Raw genomic sequence first — 21,051 nt, forward strand, 5'->3', positions numbered from 1 at the left:
AGTTCTGTAATAAGGTTCCCTGCACAGTTCTAATATTCTTGTTACATGCTGTATCCAGTATGCTATTGGACTCTTCCTTCCCCACAGGCTCCCTCATTTAGTGCAGAGAGTAGCTGGCACCAGCACAACGAATAGCTCTACAACAGAGTCGATTTTTAATTATCTGTGTTGTGTCAGGTTGTCAAATGCCTGTTTTACAAATGCAGCGACTCATGAGCTGTCTTAGTTCAGAGCATCCTCACGTCTCAGTATCAGGCACTCTAGTACTTCTTATCTGAAAGTAGCTGCCTCTTGCTCTATGTAAGATGGAGAAGGTTTTCCATTCAGCATGTGGTTCTATATAGCTTTGTACATTATTTCAATCCCACTGTGAAAACTTTCTTTTTCTGTAATGTGTGTTTTCTGTGCTCTCTAGTTTATTTTTGATGTACTTTTGGGGGATAACAAGATAGTAAACAGTTTGGAGTTGATGCTCTTAGATTCATCATCTGTTGTATGTTGCCTTCATTTTACCACTCCTTTTCTCTTTGGTCTCGATTCTGTATTCTTTGATCTTTTTCTACTTCCCTGCTAGTGGTTTATTTTAGGCTTACACTCTCCCCTACATCTCCATTTCTCCACCTCTCTTTCACCACTGATTCCAAGTGACAATGCCTACCACTTGCTTCTCCCTGATGAAGTCTATCTTGTATTGAAATTAGGAAGCTTTTATTGTGTGCTGTTTGGATCTAGTAGTGAAGTGTTGTTGCGGGGTTTTGGGGGTTGTTTTTGTTTCTTTTTTTCCTTCCCACCTCTGGGATAAAACAGGCTGTGGAACTGAACTCTGACTTTTTAATTAAGTGCCATTGGTCATTGACTGCATGGAAGATGGAAGGCAGCTTTTCCTGAACCAATTCCCATGCTGTCACTGTCCTCCCTTATCTCTTATCTCCATATCGCTTATCTGTTACAAACAAGGCAGACTTTTTTTTTTTCTAGTGTGGTCAAAATATCTATGCTATGGTATTTGTGCTAGCACGTGCAACTTAACGTAGGCAAAAAAAACCCTTTCCCCCCAGGCTTGTGAAACTTTGGCTGAAATTTTCTTAACGTCAGGATGAAGTTAATATCCTGCACAAACGGTAGGACTTCCGAGCTTTACAAACTGAAAGCATGGCCTTGCTGTAGGAAGTGATCCTAAATGTAAGTGCTGGTAAGTAAGACTGTTTAAAACAAGCAATATAATGAACATAATGAACAGCTTATATGATCTTTGATTTTTTTTTTTTTTTTCCAGGAAGTATTTAGTACTGACTGAATAGTAGGATTTATTTGGTGACTGTAAAAAAAAACTATATATATTTCTGAGTAAAGGAGTCTGAAAACCACTTACTCTACAGATTCATCAGTGCCAAAAATGTTAACTGCTGATCAGGATTTATGTCTTGTTTATGCTTACAATTTTCTTGATTCAGAGGTACGTGTAGTTCTCCAGGAATTCTCTAGCAGTGCACTTTTCTGGAATAAGTGCAGGTCAAAAATTGGACAGACTCCACTGTAACTGACACCCAGCTGTGTAGGCTTGGCTTAGGTGTTCTTGTGAAGGTATAAGGAGAGGTTCTCTGCTCCTTTTTCTTAGAGTTTATTGTTAGCAGCCAAAGATCAAATATTTTTAGGCAAGTACTTATTTCACAAAAAATGCTTTCAACCTTGCAAAGTTGGTTTATATATAAACCCCTCCATGCATTCCCATCTGGTTACTTTTGAAATATTCAGATTTGTTCACTGTCTGAAACAGGCTTCCTTTCCAGCTCTTTCTCACCAATTTCCGTTCTGCAGTGTGATGAAATTGGGAACAGTCTGCTAGCTTTATATCCCCAGTGACACATTCATCTCTACCCCAGTCCAATGTAAATTGGCTACTTTCCTGGGAGTACATCGAAATGAGGGATAACTAGTTAGGCTGAATTATGCCACACTAAAAACTGCATAGCTGTTGGTGTGTAAATATCCTGGTAGTCCCAGACCATGCCTGGCAGGCAGGGCAAGGAGCTTCCCCACCTCTTCAGTAGCAGTCTGGGTTGTTCTGGTCACTGCCAGAAAAAGTAGGCACCTTTATGGAAGAGGGCAGGAATAACAAGGTAGTACGATCCTCATTTCTATGTCCAGCTTCTGTTTGAATCTCCGATGCCTGAGGTTCTCGTAGTTGCGATAGGTTAAACTCTTCCTGAGGAACAATCTCGTGTCCCTTCTGACATGTTGCCCTTTGTCCTGGGATTAACGGATGGTCTTGGCTGAAGACCAGCTGGAATATCTTGTCTTATTGTGAATGGTTCTTGTAAAGGGGAATTAGTAAGAAGAGCCAGCTGGATCCATGCATTTGTTTCACGCTTGGCATTGGTGTTGTGTATGTGATTAGAAACTCTCCATGGCTCTTCTTATGCCTGCATTGCTTTCTAACTGAACCATAAATGCAAGTTTGTGTCTAGAAGGTGGGGTTTGTTTTGGGTTGGTTGGTTTGTTTGTTGGGGAGGGGGGGGGGGGGTGGAAGTGGGTGTTGGTTGGGTTTGGGTTTTATGGCCATTAGCTTTTGCCAGAAAGTGGGAGGTTGGGAATTATGGGAGCCCTTATATGATATATTGCTACCACCAATGTGTTTACAGTCTGTCTTCTCAACCCATTATTGTTGGGTTTGGAGCAAACATTGCAGCCACTTTGTTCATAATAGATTTATTTGCTTAAATGAATTTTGAAAGCACTGCTTGCTTGCAGGGCTTTTAAAACATCTTTTCCCTCTAAATTTCTGCATCAGAAATTAACTCCGCAGTGTTTTGAGAAACATACTGAAGGTGGCTTACATATTCCTCACTGCAACATGGGGAGCCCAGGGAGATAGCCAGTGTGATGGGTTTTTTTCTGTTTGACATTCCTAGCACTGCTCATGCTCTGGGGTAAGGAAAGGAGAAAGTACAGGGAAAGGGGGAGATTGTGTTGCCAGATACTGAAGAAATTGATAGGAGTGGAAAAATCCTAGATTTCCTTGGCTAAGCTACCGTAGTGTAATAGTTGACTGCAGTTTTCTTTTAATGTGGTTGTCTTGTGATAGAGTCTCTGTTCTAAGTCCAGCCTGTGGGTTGTCACTTAATAAGCGCTGATTAAATTCTGTAGGATCCTGTTCCTTTGGGCCAAAGTACATCTTTGAAAAGGTTATCTTCTCTGCATGGGGAACAAGCAGCACCTCATACTGCTGGGATCTCCCACATAGAAGGGACAGCTAGCCCTTGATTTACCCATACATAGCTAAGCCTTTACGCGAGAGAGCAAAATAGCAGCTCTCTCTATGGGAGAGTTAAATTTTTCTTCAGTGTAACTGAGCTAACAATCTGTTTTAGGGTTTTGCACTGTATTAAGTTATTAAAATCTAATTTTGTAAGTAAGCAGCTGTTGTTTTGGCTCAGTTTTACTTCAGAATAATCTATCTGGGTATATTATTTGCTTATAATAATACTCAAGTGTTGTATTTCAGTTATGTTTTACAGAGCAGCCAGAATGTCCTATAACCTTTGAAGGAAATATAAGGCTATCGTAACTTTAAAATCCAGAGGATTTTGATAAGCCCCAGGGGAAAAAAAAAATAATCCAGTGCTTTTCAGTTAAAATATATTTTGTTTAATCTTCGTTGGAGGGTGGGGGCCATGGTCAGGAGCCATTTCTGTTTACTTATGTGTTGTATCAAGTACCTTACTTGTTTCTATTTTTATCTTTTGAGGATAAATCTTAGAAAAATATCTTTGTTTTTTTGTCATGTATCTATTAATTGGAGATAAATCTAGTTTTTAAAAAAGCCTTTTCATTTTCTTACTTATATTCAGGATAAGATGATTCAATACAACTTCTTTGTGACTTTCTAAGGCAGCAAGAAATCTGAGAGCTATTGTTTGTTTCAATATCAGATTAACAGTTTGCTTCAACACCTCAAAGCTCCTCAGAATATGCTTCAAGGTATTGTGCTGTTGCCTTGCTTGTGTTCTGCAGAGACCAAGTAAATGCCTTTATGCCTTTTACTGGCAAGAGCAGAAGTTGTTTTTGTTGGGGGGGGGGGGGGGGAGTGGGGGTGTTAATAAGCTGGGGAACAGCATCCTCTCTGCACGCGAGGCTGTTGTCACTCCTTCACCTGTTTAATGTCCATGGCTGAAGTGCTGTATATTTTTAGGCATGGTGTGCTTAGCGGGTGGAGTGCGATCTTTGGGCTGGCTGATGCACGCTGCCCTCCAAGGTGACTGTTCTGCCCCAGAGTGGTGAACGGGCTACCGGACTCCAGAGTGCCGGAATCATGGTTGCTCCTGCATAGCTACCGAACAGGCTACACGTTAGATACTTTATCTTCATCTTTCTCATTCATTTCTGTATGGTACTTATCGTTACGGTATCTACGTACGATTACCTTCATGTTACCAACAGAGAATGAAGATGCAAATTGGGGTAAATGCTAATTTGGGGCTCCTCGTGTGAAAAGTTGAACGCCTCCATTTGTTAGTACATAACACTTCATACACGCACGCACAGACATGCTTCCTGTAGCTCCACAGAATGGTTCTTGGCGGCTTTGGCTGCAGCCCTGGCACACCACGCTTCCATACGCTTCCATGCGCTTCCACTCAAGCATTTCCATGCAAATGGGGGGTTTCAACCTAGTTGCCTAGAAAATAAAACCACTTGTGGTGGTTGCCTGTCTAGAAGTTGGTGTAAATGGCTTCCTCGCCATCACACGGGTACTTTGTAGTAAAGTCTCCTGGCACACCAATGCAGCAAACAACTACTTGAATCTTAAAGTCATCTTTCTTTCCCCACTTCTGACTCATACAGAAGGCAGCCTCTGCACCAGAGTGAAAAGGCATATGCAGACAGCAGTGTCTCCTTCACCACCTGACTTTGCCTTCCTCCCCACGCAGGCCGATCTCATATGCAGAATGAGGCAGAGCCCCCAGGGGAAAAATAGCATCTAATCACATCACTGGAAACAGAGTGCTTACGCATGCAGGTGCTGAGGCAAGGTCGCACAGCCTCCAATTTTAGTTCTATTTCTGAAGCCTGGAGTACTCAAATGACACTTTTCCTTCCCCCTTTCCCTCCTGCTCCCAAGCCTTGTTTATTACAAATCTAACTACTCGAGGCCTGATGATATTCATGTTTATTCATAAGTTGGTAAGAAAAAAGGATAGAAGCTAGACCTAAACTGCAGATACAATTTTATTATCTTACCAAGTCTGCATCACAAGGAGAATTGCAAATGACAGTTGCTAGAGGGTGAAAAGCCTTTTGCCTGAGCCCAAGTGAGCCCAAGTCCTGAGGTACAGCTCTCCAGGAGATGATACTTAAGTCTCCCCTATCTTTTCTTAATATCCTGTTGAGATAAAACTGATATTTTATGTCAATAACCTCAGGTTAGAGGGAAAGTGTTTAAAATGTCAGTGTTTAAATTCTGTAAGAATTTTACCATCGTGTGATGTATGCAATTTTAAAAATTCTTGCACTACAGCCATGGATAGCCAGGACATAGGAGTGTGTTTTGCCCCACAAGCTGTGTGGGGTGTCTTGCATTACAGAAACTGGAATATCACAAACCTCCACCATCACCTTCCCAAAATTCTTCCATTTCTCAGAAGTTAAGGTAGAAAGTGATTAGAGGAGAGATAGGAGTGGCAGCACTAATCTTTGGGAAGTATTTTCCATTCATTGCGGTGTTGAAGTGTGATAAAAATTTTGAATCAGGTAGCTCAAGTCTGGCATTAGTCTCTCTCTGTTGTTCAGTGATAACATTTTCCTGGATTTCTCCCAGACTCATTAAACGTTGTCGGTCCCAGGCAAATCGAACAAGGACAAGTGCTTAGATGAGAACTCTGGTGGACTGAAATGTTAAACAATGATCATTCATACCACTGACACAAACCGGTAACTTTTGGTTGGACAGTTACAGTGATGCCTCACAATTTAGGGACAAGCTAAGGGATTCAGTGGGCTGCTAATGCCAGCTGGGCTCTGGTAACTTCTGCACTTGTGCATAGCCCAAGGTAAAGTTAAGTTCAGCAATTTAGGTCAAACCTGGTTTACTGCTATCTAAAATAAATTGCTTTCCACAGTTCGTGCACAGGGCCAGCTTCCCTTTCATTCAGTAAGGTACTGTGTGACAATTAAAAATATCAGAATAGCTTTGAGATTTTTCTTAGTCTGTACAGGTTATTCCTCTATGCAAAGGTCTCTGCAATCTGTTCTGTGCTTTCTGGGGAAGGAGGCAGGATTTTCCCTTCTTCCAGTACCAGATTTGTAGTCTAAGCTACCATCTGAAACATTAATTTTATATATAAACACCACTATTTACTATAAAGAGCTCAACAACTAAAGTAGTACTTGCTTTGTGTCATTTTGGGGTAATCTTTGATGCTTGACTCAATTCTTCACAGTACACATGTACTTCGTTCTTTACGTTGTTTTTGTCTTCATAAAGGGTAAGAAAGGATGTGTTTTATTTCTACTCATTTAGAAAGGCATAAAGCTTAGATCAGATCTGGGACTTCAGTACAGCAGTTGGGTAGAAACACTTACAAAGGCTGATCTAGGCAAGTGAAATTGGATTTTGTTATCTTGTGTTAAAGGCTCTGGCATGCTTGTATCTTTAAAACATTAAAAGCTAAATGTCCTCAGATTCAAGATCCTTTAGGCAGGCAAAATGCTAATGTGAATGCTAACTACAAACCTATTTTGCTGTGAAACTCCATGAACTCATTGCAAAAAGTTTTCCAACACCTGGAAACTCTTAATACCTTGACTGGGAAATTTGTTTGGAGATGTTGCTGTGCATTGATGTTGCATTTTTAATAACCCTCTTTGGTGAAGAGAAAATTGGCTGGTTTATGTAGACTCAAGTGAGTTGATAAGTGGATAACAGATGCCTGGGACATGCTGGGAAAACCACTTACAGAACAACAGCCAAGGTCCCTCCATGTAATTTCTGCAGTGCGTGGCAGAACTGCGGGGCCAGGTCTCCCTCATCTACTCTTCCAACCAGGAGAAATGTAAACTCCTCTTCACAGATCCATGCATAAATAGATTGACTTCAGAAAAGAAGGAAGACGGGGTGGCAGGAGCTGGTTACTATGGCTATATGCATTACTCACTGTAAAAGGAGGAATCAAGCCAGCAATCGCTGTATACATTAGTTATATTTCTATGTGAAGGCAGCTCATTGCCAGCAGCTGTGTAAAGGTGTTGTGCTGAAGATCCAGCTTTGTTCATGCCAGTCAAGGACTTGGTGACTTTCATGCATTTAAAGCAGTGTGTACTGAAAGCAGTAAAACTTATGCACTGTGGGATCAGGACCTTTGTCCTCCTTAAGCCCTTGTTTTGCCCTATGCAAAAGTGACCTCAGTTTCCTCACCTCTGTGCCTCTAGAGATCACAGATCAGCCAAGTTGGAAGGGACCTTGAAAGATCATCTTTTGTGGGAAAGGCAGCCTAGATGAGATTATCTAGCACCTTATCCAGTTGCATCCTAAAACCCTGCCATGTCCCTGGGGAGGTGGTTCCATGAGGGTGGTAACAGCATGTCGTGATGCTAGCTGGAAAATTACAGAGGTGCTAGCTGGGCCAGGCTCTGGTGCATGGAAGAGAAGAAAAAGAACTTGTGCCCATGCTGGCTTTGGAGGCCAGTTTCTGGCCAGCTACTGACTTGTAGGACTGCCACCAGAGCCACTTTCCCTTTGTCGAATGTCATTGGAATTCATCGGTGAGGGCAAAAGTAACTGTGGGTGGGGAGAGATCCATAGCGTAACCATAGCCTTATTTCTGTTGGTTGCAAATCTAAAGTAAAATATTTTCTTTCCTTTTTGAAGTTACCTACTGAAGCTACTGTTTCTGTGGGGTGCAGTTCCCTTATTTTGTTGCAGAGTGGCTGTCAGAGTTGGGCGTTGGTTTCCCACTTCACACAGTGCTACACAAACAGGTAAGTGCTTGGTAGGTAAGCAGGATTAAGTCGAGGCTGTTGCCACCAAAGGCTCTGGCTAAAGTTCTTGTTCCTGGCTCTAGTGCCTAGATTTTGACGCAAGTGAGAGCAGTGGACTTGGGCAGTCTTGAGAGACAGTTTGTAGCTTAGAGCCCAGACTGATGGAGCACTTCTATTACCTGCTGTCAGTTGTAATTCCGCTGTTAAGGCTGAAGAGATTTTCGCATTTAAAGTAGGGGCTGAATTCTCAATCTGAACAGAAAATAGAGCATACTTGCTGTAGATGTAAAGACTTGACTTTTGAAAGTGGACTAGACTGTTGTAAACTGCAAATCTTTTAATTAGCCTGAGTTCAAATTAATTAAAAACTGTCACTTAAAAAATTTAGCATTTGTAGGTTTTACTGAGTTCTGAATGATCTTAATGGAATAAAGCAGGCCCTTGGAACTTTTTATATAATTAAAAATAATTTAAATCTTCTGCCTGCATATATATGAAGAAATTGGCTAATAATTAAGCCAAGTTATTAGCAATGGCCGTATTAAACATTACGTATAGAGTACAGCCAGCCTAAAAATTCTTAAATAGGTCCACCGTGATATCAGATATAGTGCAATTTATTAATGCTCTGTCTGCAGTGGTGGAAATGCCACTCTTATGGGGAGACAAGGCACACATAGATTTTCACTGGTGGATTAACTGTCACTTAGCTTTAGTCTTCAAAGGTTAAATGGTTAATGGTTGAGTGGGTTGCATGTTTCTGTTTGAAATGTCCCCCAAAGCATGAAACCTTGTCTGCTGCTGGGAATGAGGGAGAGCCACAGAGAACACCAGAAGTTTGGCACTGGCAGGACTCAGAAAGTAGGATTTTCACACCATTTCTCTGTATGCGTTCTCCCTTTAAAAACAAACAAACAAACAAAAATGCCCTAAACCAGGTCTACTGCAAATTAAAAGCCAAACCTGTGAGCGGAATAGGCTGCTTTGTGAGGCTCCAGATGTGCAAAATAGGTGCAAGCCTCTTTAGAGGACTGTCAGCCACTGGTTTTCTTGTGCTTCTCCAGTAGTTCTGCCTTAAAAAGTCACTCTGCTCCTGCAGAAGGCCAGAAATCTTGTGCGGGAGTCCCAGCTGGTGCTCCTCGTTTAGTCTCCATGTTGTTATTTTGAAATGGGAACTTGCTGAAGGGAAGAAAAGGAAAAAAGTCTGATAAAATGAATGAATGACAGTGATTACTCATTCAATGAATTTAGAAAGGTGGAATTAGTTTTAAGAAAGCTTGTAGGAATACAAGCACTCAGATGCTTTAGTCACAGTCTGGCCTCAGTATACAGCAACATTAAGACTTTTTGAACTCCCTAACTCTGTTTCTTATTTCAGTTCAGTTGGGTTTCTCTTTATCTAATCTCTTAATTTCCTAGATTAGTGATGCTTGGTTGGAGGCTAATGGAAGCACTGTTGTCGTATTCCTAACTGTAATTCTGTCCGTAATATGTATTTTTCTTCAAGTTGAATACATAAATACTGGGCTAGATTTAATTAGACTGGCTGATCAGAAATACTGTTGGTTCAGGAAGATGGTATATTCTCTGTGTATCTGCATTTTTAATACTACTGATCTGTTCCCATCATCAGTTCATACAGAATTTTCAGCTTTTTCAGCTTTTATTAAGGGCACTAATCCTTTATGGCTAGGAAGATACTCTCTTAGCAAGTGCTGTATTCCTTTTTTTGTATTTCAGATCTCTAAAGAAATTCTGAGACACACAAGTGCTGAATCTTGAGAATGATGAATTAGATGTCAGTGCTTAATGTGTTTTGCCAGGCTGTAAAAACACCGAAGGTGATGCATCCATCCTGTTGTTTCAATGAGGGTTTATTTGGGGGGGTGAAGGCAGTAGCGACTAAAGGAGAAGTAAGATTGAAACAACATCTGCTAATCATTCTTTCCTCGTATATGGTTGTCTTTTGTTTTGTAGTTGCAGAGCCACAAGTGGCGAGCTCTCCTGGTGCTCTCCTGCCACGCGCTTCCCCCAAGTTCAAAAAGAGAATGGTGTGGAAGGGAGATCACGGGCCAGCTCCTAGATAGATCATCTTGTCCTTAGGTGAGGGCGGGGAGAGGAAGGAGGTGATGCTAAGGAAAGTTCAATTGTAAGAATACGTTAAGGCATGGCTGAACGATTGTCATTTGGCTTGCTCTTTGAACGCGCGCAGTTACGAGCAGCCCTGGCGGGGGCCCTCGCGCTCACGGGCCCTCCTCGCTCGGCCGTTGCTGCCGGGCTGGACAGTGGAAGTCAGACACAAACCCTAACCCGTGAAAGAGCACCGTGCAAAAATATCTTTCCTTTCCTAATGCCTTTTCACTTCTGGTTCTGATAGCGGTGGTGGTAGACACTCAATGGAGATAGCTGGATTAAGGCAGGCATTGCAGACTCCCAGAGCTTGGCTATTGAAGGGATTTGGATGGCTCTTTTTTCCATGTTGACTTTATCAGTGATTTAGTGTCAGAGGTCTGGAGCTCAGCTCAGCAGAGCCCCGTGTGACATGTCACACGTTGTTACTGCTAACAAACAGGCTGTGGGTATGGGGAACAGGAATACAGTGGAAAATTTAATTTCATTAGTCATTTTGGAACCTCCTTTCCATAAACTGTACAAAAGCGCTCGTTCATACCTTTTTTTTTTTTTCTTTAATGCTCATTAAAACATATCTTGAAGCTATGGTCTGAAAGACCATGCCTTTTCTGGTTAAGGGAGTATTTGGGTGGGTTTTTTTCTTTGAACTTTATGCATACACTGTGATCAAATCAGTAAGACCTGTCTGTTTGGTATGTGTATGGGATAGAATTGGTGCCCACTGTAGGACTCAGTCTTAAACGGTGTTTTGTTTATTATTTCTGGAGAATGGATCTATATGTCTGCTTTCTGATTCTTTCTCTCATAGAAATAAATTCTACTGATTGGTCTCATACTACAGTTTTCATGCTTGTTTCATGCTAAGGCACAGACACCCTGTGTGGCAGCAGGAAACTAAGCAGTTCAGGTGTATTCAAGATAGTTTTCTGATTGCTGCAAGGAGCTAAAATGCAAGTCTGTGTGTCCAATGAAGAGTGAGCCAAATTGCTCTGAGATATAACTTGAAACATAATGGGCACTGCTATTATCTTTGCATGTATCTACCTATTCTGTTTTGAACAATAGTGCCACTTAGTGCTACTACTCCTTATACTTTCACTATCTAAAAATCTGCCACTCTCATTCTTGATTCAGAATAAACTGGTTGGGCAAGAACAACTTGCTGTTAATTTTTACACAGGTAAACTTCCTGCTTTTAAAACGAAGCAAGCGTGGAAGCGGTGACCCATCTGGTGAGAAGCCCGTCTCCCTATGGAGAAGAGTGGGACTTGCTCCGAGGGCACTGTCGAATCCTTACAGCCCCATTGCCTGGTGGTTTTTCCTGGTCCAATAGCGTGATCATGAACAGACTGCTTAGTCCCTCTTCTCTGAAGATAATCAGCTTTGTAGCTCCACACAGAGAAAGCAGTGGGAAGTAAGTGCCTCATCGTTTATGTGGCTTTAACCAGCTTCCCTTTCCTAGAAATGTGTCAGTAATTTCTGTATCACAGTGATTTCTTTTATTTATTTATTTAATTATTTATTTCCTGAGGATGGATACATTGCAGGTCTTGAAGTATGAAGGTGTGTCAGTAATGGATGAATGTAGGTACCCAGACCATGCTGGCAATGCAATTGAAATCATCTGCACTTAAACTCTGAGATTCCTTCTCTGTGGTTCTGGTGCAGATTTGGATGAGGATGGGAGGGCAGATTTTTCTACTCCAGAAAATCCCTGTTCATCAGCTGCGGTACAAGAAGGACCAGAGTTTCCACCAGGACCAGTATACCTTGACAGGCAAGAGGCAGAATAATCCAACTTAAAAAATAAATCTTCCTTTTCTTTTTCCCATAGCATATTTTCATACCCCAAAATAGCCCATATTTTTGATGAAGTTCTGTGTTAAATTTTGCAGCTAAGCTTTCCGCTGTAAATTTGGATTCTCTGAAAAACATCAGTGATGATTTTTTTTAAAAAAATGTATACATCTTTCTATAGCTGTATAAATAAAAATGTCTTTTTGTTGCCTTGCAGGAGTTATTGTTAGGATCCCATTCTCTCCTCTAGCAGAGACAGGGCACAGGCACTGGACCTGCAGAACAGCACCTAGAATGGTGAGGTGAATAACCATCTGCATCCACAGGGCAGTACAGCAACAGCTCTTCAATCAAGCGTATTCCAAAATGCCCTTTTGGTGAATAGGTTTGAATAGATGGAGCTGCTGGTGAGAGGTTTCTGTGGGACAGGCTGGATAGATCAAAACCTGAGGTTTTCTGTTGAGTGAGTTTTGATGAAAATTTAACAGGTTACTCAACGGGGCTGGCGGATCTGTCAATTGAGCTGTTTGGTGTTTTCATGCTGCTGAGCTACTGGTATTTAAAGCAAAGCTGAAGCCCCCACTGAAGCAGGGTGTATTTCTCATTCTTGCTCAGTGTTTTTGCAGCAATCTAGCTTTCCATCATCATATCAGATGTGTTATTTAATTTCTTCTTTCCCATTTCTTTTTAGACCATTGTGTGAGATATAAAAATGTGTGTGTGACAGGTAGTTTGGCTTTATGCAATATGCTTTGTGTAAGCATATAATTTTATTTAATTTTTTTCCCACCTCAATTTTTTCCCCTATAAAGACAAAATGTGTATTTCAATTACAAAAAACAAAAACAAACAAAAAAACCCCACCAAAACTAAACAAAACCCACCAACTACATTTAAAATCAATTCTGCTACAACAGGATTAGGTGCTGCTGGGTATCCAGTGTGACTCTAAAGGGAGTTATACCTGTAACCTCACTGGAAATCTCAGCTGCTGCTTGTTGTTGTGGCAAAGTCGGGGGTCCCCTGCAAAGGCAATGCCTGGCCCACCTCGGCGATGGTCTGTAAGTGGGTTTTGGTCTAGATAGGTAGCGCAGCCTTTCTCCAAAGGGCTCTGTGGGTTTCTCTAGGTGACCTTTTCTTGCTGTGGCCTCCCTGACCCTCTCTCACATAACTCTTGGCATCTCAGCACTCCCATCTCTGCCCTCCCCAGCCACGGTAGCCTTGCAGCTCACCCCTTTTGGGTCTCGCCCTGCCTTTTCAGAAACTAATCTGTGGGGGTAGACATGATGCGCTCATCCAGCAAAATAGAAACGCCTTGCGCAGAAAAAGAGTCTGAGCCAAAAGCTCTTGGGAGGTTTTGCTGGTGGTGGCAGGATTTCAGCTCCAGCGTCCAGCCCCTGCGTCTCGCCGGTGCTGAGCCTGGCACGGCGAAAGCGGGGAGCGCAGCGCAGCGGTGGTGGGGCCCGCCACGGCTCGGCTGCCGTGCAGGGGCGGCTCGGCAGCTCTCCAAGGGAAAAGGTCGTTTTATCCAGCATTAAGCTGTAAGAGTGGTGCATCGTAGCTGGGAGGGGAGAGGTTAGAAAATAAACTTGTTTTCACATTTATAAATCTATTTACATGTATGTATAGATATGTTTAGATACATACACAGATGTATAAATATATATGTGTGGGTTTTTATACACACACACACACACATATATATATATATATATATATATATATATATATATATATATATATATATATATGCACACACCAGCCAGTTGCTCCAGAACATTGGTGGTAGAGAGAAAGATGTCATGTCCATTTTTGGAGGTGTTTAAATTCAACTGACAAGAAGCATCAAGTCATTAGACCACACCAGAAGCACAGACTTGTGCTTTTTTGAGCTCATGGCAGAAAGTGGTAATACCTCTGGAAATAATTTTCTATAAAAACTGGCCTTATTTTCCAGAGAGCTTTTCTGACTGAGTTTCCTGGTGGAGGTGACCAGCTCAGCATAGCAGTGCTTGGAAAGAAACAGTGTCTTGTCTTTGCTAACAGAATGTAAACGCTGAGAAACTCAGCGTCTGCTTCCTGCAGTGCCTTCTTGGTGTTTAGTGGTGTGCCAATCACATCAGGTTTATTCTTTCAGCACTTGCAATGTTAATAAAATATCCCTCCATGGCAATTATTTCACCAATTAAACTGTCGGTGCATTTTTTAGCATTGTTTGCCATTGGCACAAGGTAAACACAAGATAGCAAACAATCCTTGACAGAAAGTCGAGTTACAACTCGGAGTTACAGAAGCAAAAAATTGAAAAATCACTTGTGTCTAAAAAGGCATGAATATTTTCCTGACATTCCCCCTCACCTCCTCTGAAAAAGAAACCACCACAGCAGCAAAACCAGGCGATCAGCAATGACTGGGCCCACCTTTGTCCATACCTGGAAGGCAGGCTCTAAATTCTTAAAGCTGAAATGTAAAAAAGGCAAAGAAAGGCAAGTTGTCTTGCAGGAGCTTGGCACTGGGAGCTGGAATATGTTGTGTCTGAAGGCATAGGAGTATTTTAGAGCAGTGTTGCCTATTGAAATGGAAATGTGGTCTTCAGGCAGCCTGAGCAGAGACAGAGTGCATCATAGTCACAGGCTGAAGTAGGGGTAATGAAGTACCCTGTATTTGAAGTCAGGTTGCATAATACAAACTCCAGAGAGGCATTTATGGAATTTTTTTTTTTTCCTGCATTGATCGAGGCTAAAATGCTTCTAACTGCTAGCTTCAGAAGGACATAAAAGAATTGGTGAATGGGCTACAGTAATTCTAATGATGTTCTGTGCAAATAAATGCTTAGTTAATGAATACGGTAAAGATTAACCTGAGCTACTTACAGGCATTATTAGGGCTTTTAACTCTGCCTTTCCCCAGTGGTAATGGATAATGCAGAGCAGTTTAAGGTCAGGGGGGCATGTAAAAAACCCCAAACTCACCAGTGGGAACTAGGATATGTGAAAGTCAGGAAAAGGATGAACAGCAATTCTGAAAACATGCCATTACGTATTCTCTGACCTGATGGGCAGGGTGGGATGCTCAAGATTATTGGAGACTGAAAACTTTTCACAGGGGGGGATGGGGGAACATCAGCTTTTGGAGAGAGAAGAGTGAGAAGGCACATGACAAAAACCTTCTTTCCCTTCCCTGTTACATCTCCAGAGCTGAAGAGCTGAGACCATTTATTTAATTAGGCTCACTTCTTACTGTTTTCACCTTCCTATTTTTCTTAGGGTTGTGAGTCAGTTTGAGGCTGATTTATCAACACTGTTAATCTGCTCTCAAAGCACTGTCAGTCTCGCTCCCAGAAGCCGATCTCTCCCATTAAAGCCCTGACCTATTTAAACGTTCTTAAGATACCATAATGATCGAATGTCAGCAGGGGAGAGGCAGCAATGACAGCTCTGAAATGTTTATTATCCTAGCCCGGGCTGGGCGGGGAGCGTGCGGCTGCATCCCGGAGCTGGGCGCTTGGCACGGGATGAGAGGCGGGGGCCGGGGGGCCGCCTGGCTGAGGCTCGGACACTGCTCTGCGCTGCCAAGCTAGCACGACTGGCCACTCTCCTCGCCGGGTTTCGTGCATTCGTTCTCCACAGCCATGGGTGATTTCAAGCTGTTCAAAGCGGAAAGGGGTATTCTGTTTCAGGGGCCCCGCATGCTGATAGCGGTAGATCATGGATTTCAGTGGCTTGAAAGGCACTTAAAACATTTTTGGTGGCTTAGAAATTATTTCCCCAGGCATGTTTGCATGAAAGCAGATGCTCTCCTTAGAGAAATCTAAACTTCCATTATACTGTCACACCACATGGTAGCTATCAGCAAAGAATTAATTGGAGGAAACTATTCGAAATTATTATTCTGAAAGGAGCGTGAACAGAAGCTCCCAATACCTCTTCAGGTTGTGGACGCTTGTGTCCACTGCCTAGCGTGTGCACTGCAGCAGGGGGAGCACAAAGGCTTGCAGAAACCTGAAGATCTCCAGTTCTAATAATGCGAATCTAGCTGTCATAAACACACTTTAAATGTACTGTTCAGTGCCAATTTTCTCATCCCTTAGAGATGTAGCCGAGCACAACTATTTTTAAAGCTAAGCTTCTCTCCCCCTCCAATTTCTCTTTGGGGCATCAAAGGCTTGAAGAATTAGACCATAACTCTTCACAAGAGAAAGTACATCCACTCGTACAGAATGGGCCTGGATTTGCTGCTGGGTATGATGTTCACATTTTCCTTCCACCAAAACTATTCCCACATGGATGGCCTTTCTCTTTCAAAAAGCATCTGACTAGATCATTTTGTCTCTTTCCCCTTTGTTTTAAAAGGAGACTGCAACAGCAGCAGGAGCCAGGGACCAAAAAACCCTCGAGGTAAATAACAGGTTCTCAGTCTCTTTAGATGCAGTCATTTAGATGCATCTCACAGAGGAATAGTCTTTCTGCTTGCTTATGGAGCGGTCCAGAGGATCCTGACTCAGATGCTTTCTCCAAGCATCTCTATCTTGAACTTGTGTCTTTCTATCTCACTGATCTTGCTTTTCAGGAGTGCCAGGTTATTACAGTGTACTTTTTAATAACAAGTACTCTAAGGGCCAGCTTTTGTCAAAACACAGCTCCCTGGTTGTTCTTTTTTTTTTCTTAGAAAATAGAGAGTGTTCATAACTAAGCTTTTACAGATCCCAGAGGCCAACTTTCCTATATAAGACCACAATATTGACACTATCTGTGTCTAGAGTTGATAACTGTTATTGCATTCCTTTCCAATATGTAATGTTATTAAAAATAGTTTAGTCACAAGGGCTTCTTATCAAAGTCCTTTGTTTCCCTAGAAACAGTGACCAGCATTAACCTTTCTAAAAGTAGCTCCTGCGAGAGACAAATGTCTTTGGTTGTCGCTGTTACAAATTTAATCTAGGGGAAATGTGCTGCAAATTCTGTTTCATATTAAAAGATAGCAAATAATCTCCAGAAAGGCAGGAATAACATGTGCAGTATCAATTTGCATACAGGCTAGCAAGGAAAATAAATTGATCATGTTTGAGCCAGTGCTGGCTGTGTCCCTTTGAGTGACACGAACATTGAAATTGCATTGGCATCAGCTACAGAAAAGGGTTGTTTGCAGCCCCCAAAAAAGAAAAGGGAGCGTGGGAGCAAGATTGTAGTGTTCATGCAGGACTGATGAAAGCTGAATATTTGCAGAACAGAAAAAAAATGTAAGTGATAAGAGTGTATTTGTAAAAAAGATGCCGCCTTCTAAGCAAAGTAGGTGGTAACGGGAATTGTGTTTAGAAGTAAAGCTACTGGCACTGTGAGAGAGGAGCAAGAGGGAGAGAGTACCGGTGCATTATACCCTCATGATGTGAAATAATCATCTTCTCAGTCTTCACAGCAGATTGACAACATCCATAAACCTTAGTGATGCATGCAGTTTACCTTCTTTCAAATTACGTGATCAGGAGTGTCTGCTTGAGCATTATACACTCGCTCACTGTTCACCTAAGCAGCTGAGATCACTAGCTCCGTTTTCTTTTTCACCAGATATAAAGCAAGAAGGTGATGAGTTAGATCTGACATGGCCCCCCATCCATGCTGCGGGGCACCGAGCGCCTCTAGAGCAGTGAGGTGGGAGGGGATTTGGGTGGAAAGAAACGCACGAGAAGAGCACGACAGCCACTCGAGTGTGGGAGTGTGACACAGGCTCCTCTCGCAGATGTACCCAGACCAGGACTGAAAGCCTCACACCTAGCTTTAGCAAAGGCCCTTCTCTTCAACTTAAGTCTGCCTGGAGGTGGGCATGTCTCTAACAAAGCAGTAGTGATTCTCTGTCTCTTGGTTGCATTCCCCAAATGCTAAAAATACCAGGTTACTAAAGCACTCAGATCCTCAGACCTGCCACATCGGTCTCCTGTCTTTGAGTCTATCACTTCCATAAATTCCTCCATTCCTTACAAACCAACTTTGTCTGTGCAACCTGTCACTGTCCAGCCATCAGGAAAACAGCTTTAAAAATAGCAGATTCAGTGTGCAAACATTTTGATTCTTGCCTGGTCACAAACCAAACCACTTGCTCCTGTGGGTATCTAGGAATCCAGTGAAGCTGTGGATAAGCTCCCTCCCAGCTCCCACTTGCTTCCTTGGAATTGAGTTCTCTAAAGCCCTAACATATTGTCTTCCCTTGTGGCCAACAAGCATTATCTGCAGTATTTATTATTCCTTTGTACTTTTATATTTGGTTTATGCTAGAACCAAAGGAAACCTATATATCTACCCATGCTTGTACAAGCAAATCAATCTGGATGTTTCAGTTGTTCTGCTATTTATGGGCTGAAGTGAAAGGAGACATGAGTTACTTATGGTGCTTGTTTTACAGGAAAAATGAGTTTACGATAAGAAGGCCAAACATTGCCTAAACTCAGCCTCGTAAACGAGTTTCCTGAAGCAAAACACTCGCTAAAATTGATGCCTACTTTGTTCATTATCTATGATTCACTTTCCAAGCAGAATCGATATATTCTTAAATTTTCCTCACTGTCTTGCCTTGTTCATAAACCGGGGAATAACTGTGTATCCCAAACCTGAGCCTATAGGCTTGGCTTTTAAACCTCCGGGGACCAAGAAGGGGACTTAAAGCTCTTGGCTGGGATGTGAAAAGTCATACTGTAGCTTTGTTGCTTGAAGGCAGTTTGGCTCACATAACCAAATTCCCTTTATAATCACTTGTCCCTTGTGCAAGAAGCTTTGATTTTCATCTTCTAGGGGAGTTACATCTGAATGGTCTTAATTTCTGCCACCATCACCACCACCCCCTGGCCAAGCCCATGGTAATTGAGTTCTGAGGCACTTGGAAAAGCAATATTTGACCCTATGAAAACACAGAAGCAGGAAAAGCTTCTTCCATGAAGTCATGGAACAAGAATAGCATGGCGAGGGGCCTCCGGCGAGGAGCGCACCGCTCCCCACTGACATTCCTGCCCCCCCCCTCCTCGCCAGGGCGCAGCCACACGTGTCCCCTCCACGGGCATTGTCTCCTCAGCCGGGATCCGGTGGACAAATATAGTCATGGAGGAAAGCTGCTGATGCCTTTAAACAGTTATCACCAGTGACCTTGAGATAGGGGCATATAAAGTGTGGAGCAGGCGGAGTTGTGACACTTTCTGTGTGCTCTCCAGGGTGAGTACCAACCTCTCTCACTTCTAAATGCGGGTAGCCAGCTGTGCTCTAACACTGTACCGTGGTTTTGTTGTGACTAAGGTTTTCATGTGGCTTAAGGTTTTAATAGTAATATCACTAAACATATAGCCTATGTTAGTCATCCTAGGGCGCTGCTTGAATGCTAGGATGGCAAATACATGTTTCTTCTCTAATATCGCTGCATTCATTTATCTGGCTAGAATAACTGCTTCGGAAAGTGTCAGGTCCCTTGTAATTACGCATCTGGGTGGACTGATTAGCCACTACCTGCAAGTCACGTTTTCTGTCTTCTGTTTCATCTGCAAGGTGCGATGGCTTATGCAGTTTGTGATTTTAAGCAGCCCGTTGGTCCAGGTAGTTCTTTAATCCAACCTGAGTTACAACCCTTGGAGAATTACTGGGTTCCCTTTCAAAGACAGGTGATGCCTGCTGTCGTTGCTATCGTGGACAAGCTGTTGGCACTACAGTAGCTCTTCCAACTGCCCCAGCAAAGAAAGACTAGGTCCCTCCTTTCCAACTCTGAACACACCACCAAATGGTTGGTAGTCCTGGACATGCCACTTAACTTTCTGTAACAATATTGGCTTTCTACAGAATGTAGGTGTTTTCAAGGATCTTCCAAAGTTCATATACAAGGCCCGGCTCTTTTTGTTGTTAGCTAGACCAGACTGGAAGGAAAGTGAACATCTTTAGCTCTGCCTTGTCTTTCCCAACTATACTGCCTTTTAATAATCCCATGATGATAAACCAAACAACATTTTCAATTTCTCGTATCTGGCAATGGATTTTTCCTCACTGAGTTCCCCACACCCACAAGGTGTGCACTGCCTGGGCTCTGACCTCTGTTGTAACTCCAAGCATATGAGGCTGTTGAAGAAGAAGATGTTGTGTCCCAGCTGCCATAGTGCTCCTTTACACCATGTTTTCCATAGTGCTCCTTTACACCATGTTTGCCATAGCAGTTGGATATATATGGGAAAAAAAAAAAAAAAAGAAAAAAGAGAAATAAGAAGGTAATGGCTGAGCGACTGTATCTAAGAGGTCTTCAAATGGAGCTAGGTTGCACAGAAGTGGTTTAGAATACTTTAGTGCATATAAGGACTTGTGAGAATCTGTCCTGAGTCCTAGAGATTAACACTGGAGTGTCTCCTCTGGCATTTGCACGTTCAATGTGAAATAACACTTACATGCCGTAATGCTGTTCTGTTTAAATGTATGAGCTGCTGTAATTTCATTGCTCCAGTAGAGCAAAGACACACTCTCCATGGGAGAGAGACTTTGTAATGCTAGTTCTGAGTTGTGCCTTCAGTTGGGAATTTTGGTCAGCTCAGATGACATTAAAATATTTGGCGATAGTTGTGCTTATGTAGGCCCTTAATCTTTGAAAAGGGAAAAATTAAGGCTAGCTCTGAGGAAGAAAGTTTTTGTTCTACAGTAACAAGACAGAAGGTCTCAAGCTTGTACTGCAGCAGTGGGAAAGGGCTGAGTGTAAAATGTTTGGCAGCTCTGCTGTCTTAGGGCTTTACATTCCCTGGGAGGAATGTGTTGAAAAAACCTGCCATGGTTGATGAAGAGTTTTTATCCCTACCAGGATTCTGTTAGAAAGAAATTCAATTAAATTCTGAAAGACTACACTGTCTGTCTTGATAGAGCTCTTGAAAATTTCTCCAGCTGCTCTGGATATTGCACAGTAAATAAAATAAGGGAAAGGGTAATATCTGAGGGTCACTTGTACAGCTTCAAATAGTAATCAAATAGTGTCTTGACTTTAAAGAAAAAAAATCTGAAATTCTTAAATTGTGTGTGTGTGTGTATGTGTATGCATGTACACCTTTTAGCAGAGGAAATTCTTTCAGATGTTTTCTGGACAGCACCCTGAGTGTTTTAGGTGTGTGTGGGGTGTGTGTGTGTGTGTGTATAAGTATTT

This window comes from Tyto alba, unplaced genomic scaffold (assembly GCF_018691265.1).
Source record: "Tyto alba isolate M040663 unplaced genomic scaffold, T.alba_DEE_v4.0 Super-Scaffold_14, whole genome shotgun sequence".
Taxonomy (NCBI): Eukaryota; Metazoa; Chordata; class Aves; order Strigiformes; family Tytonidae; genus Tyto; species Tyto alba.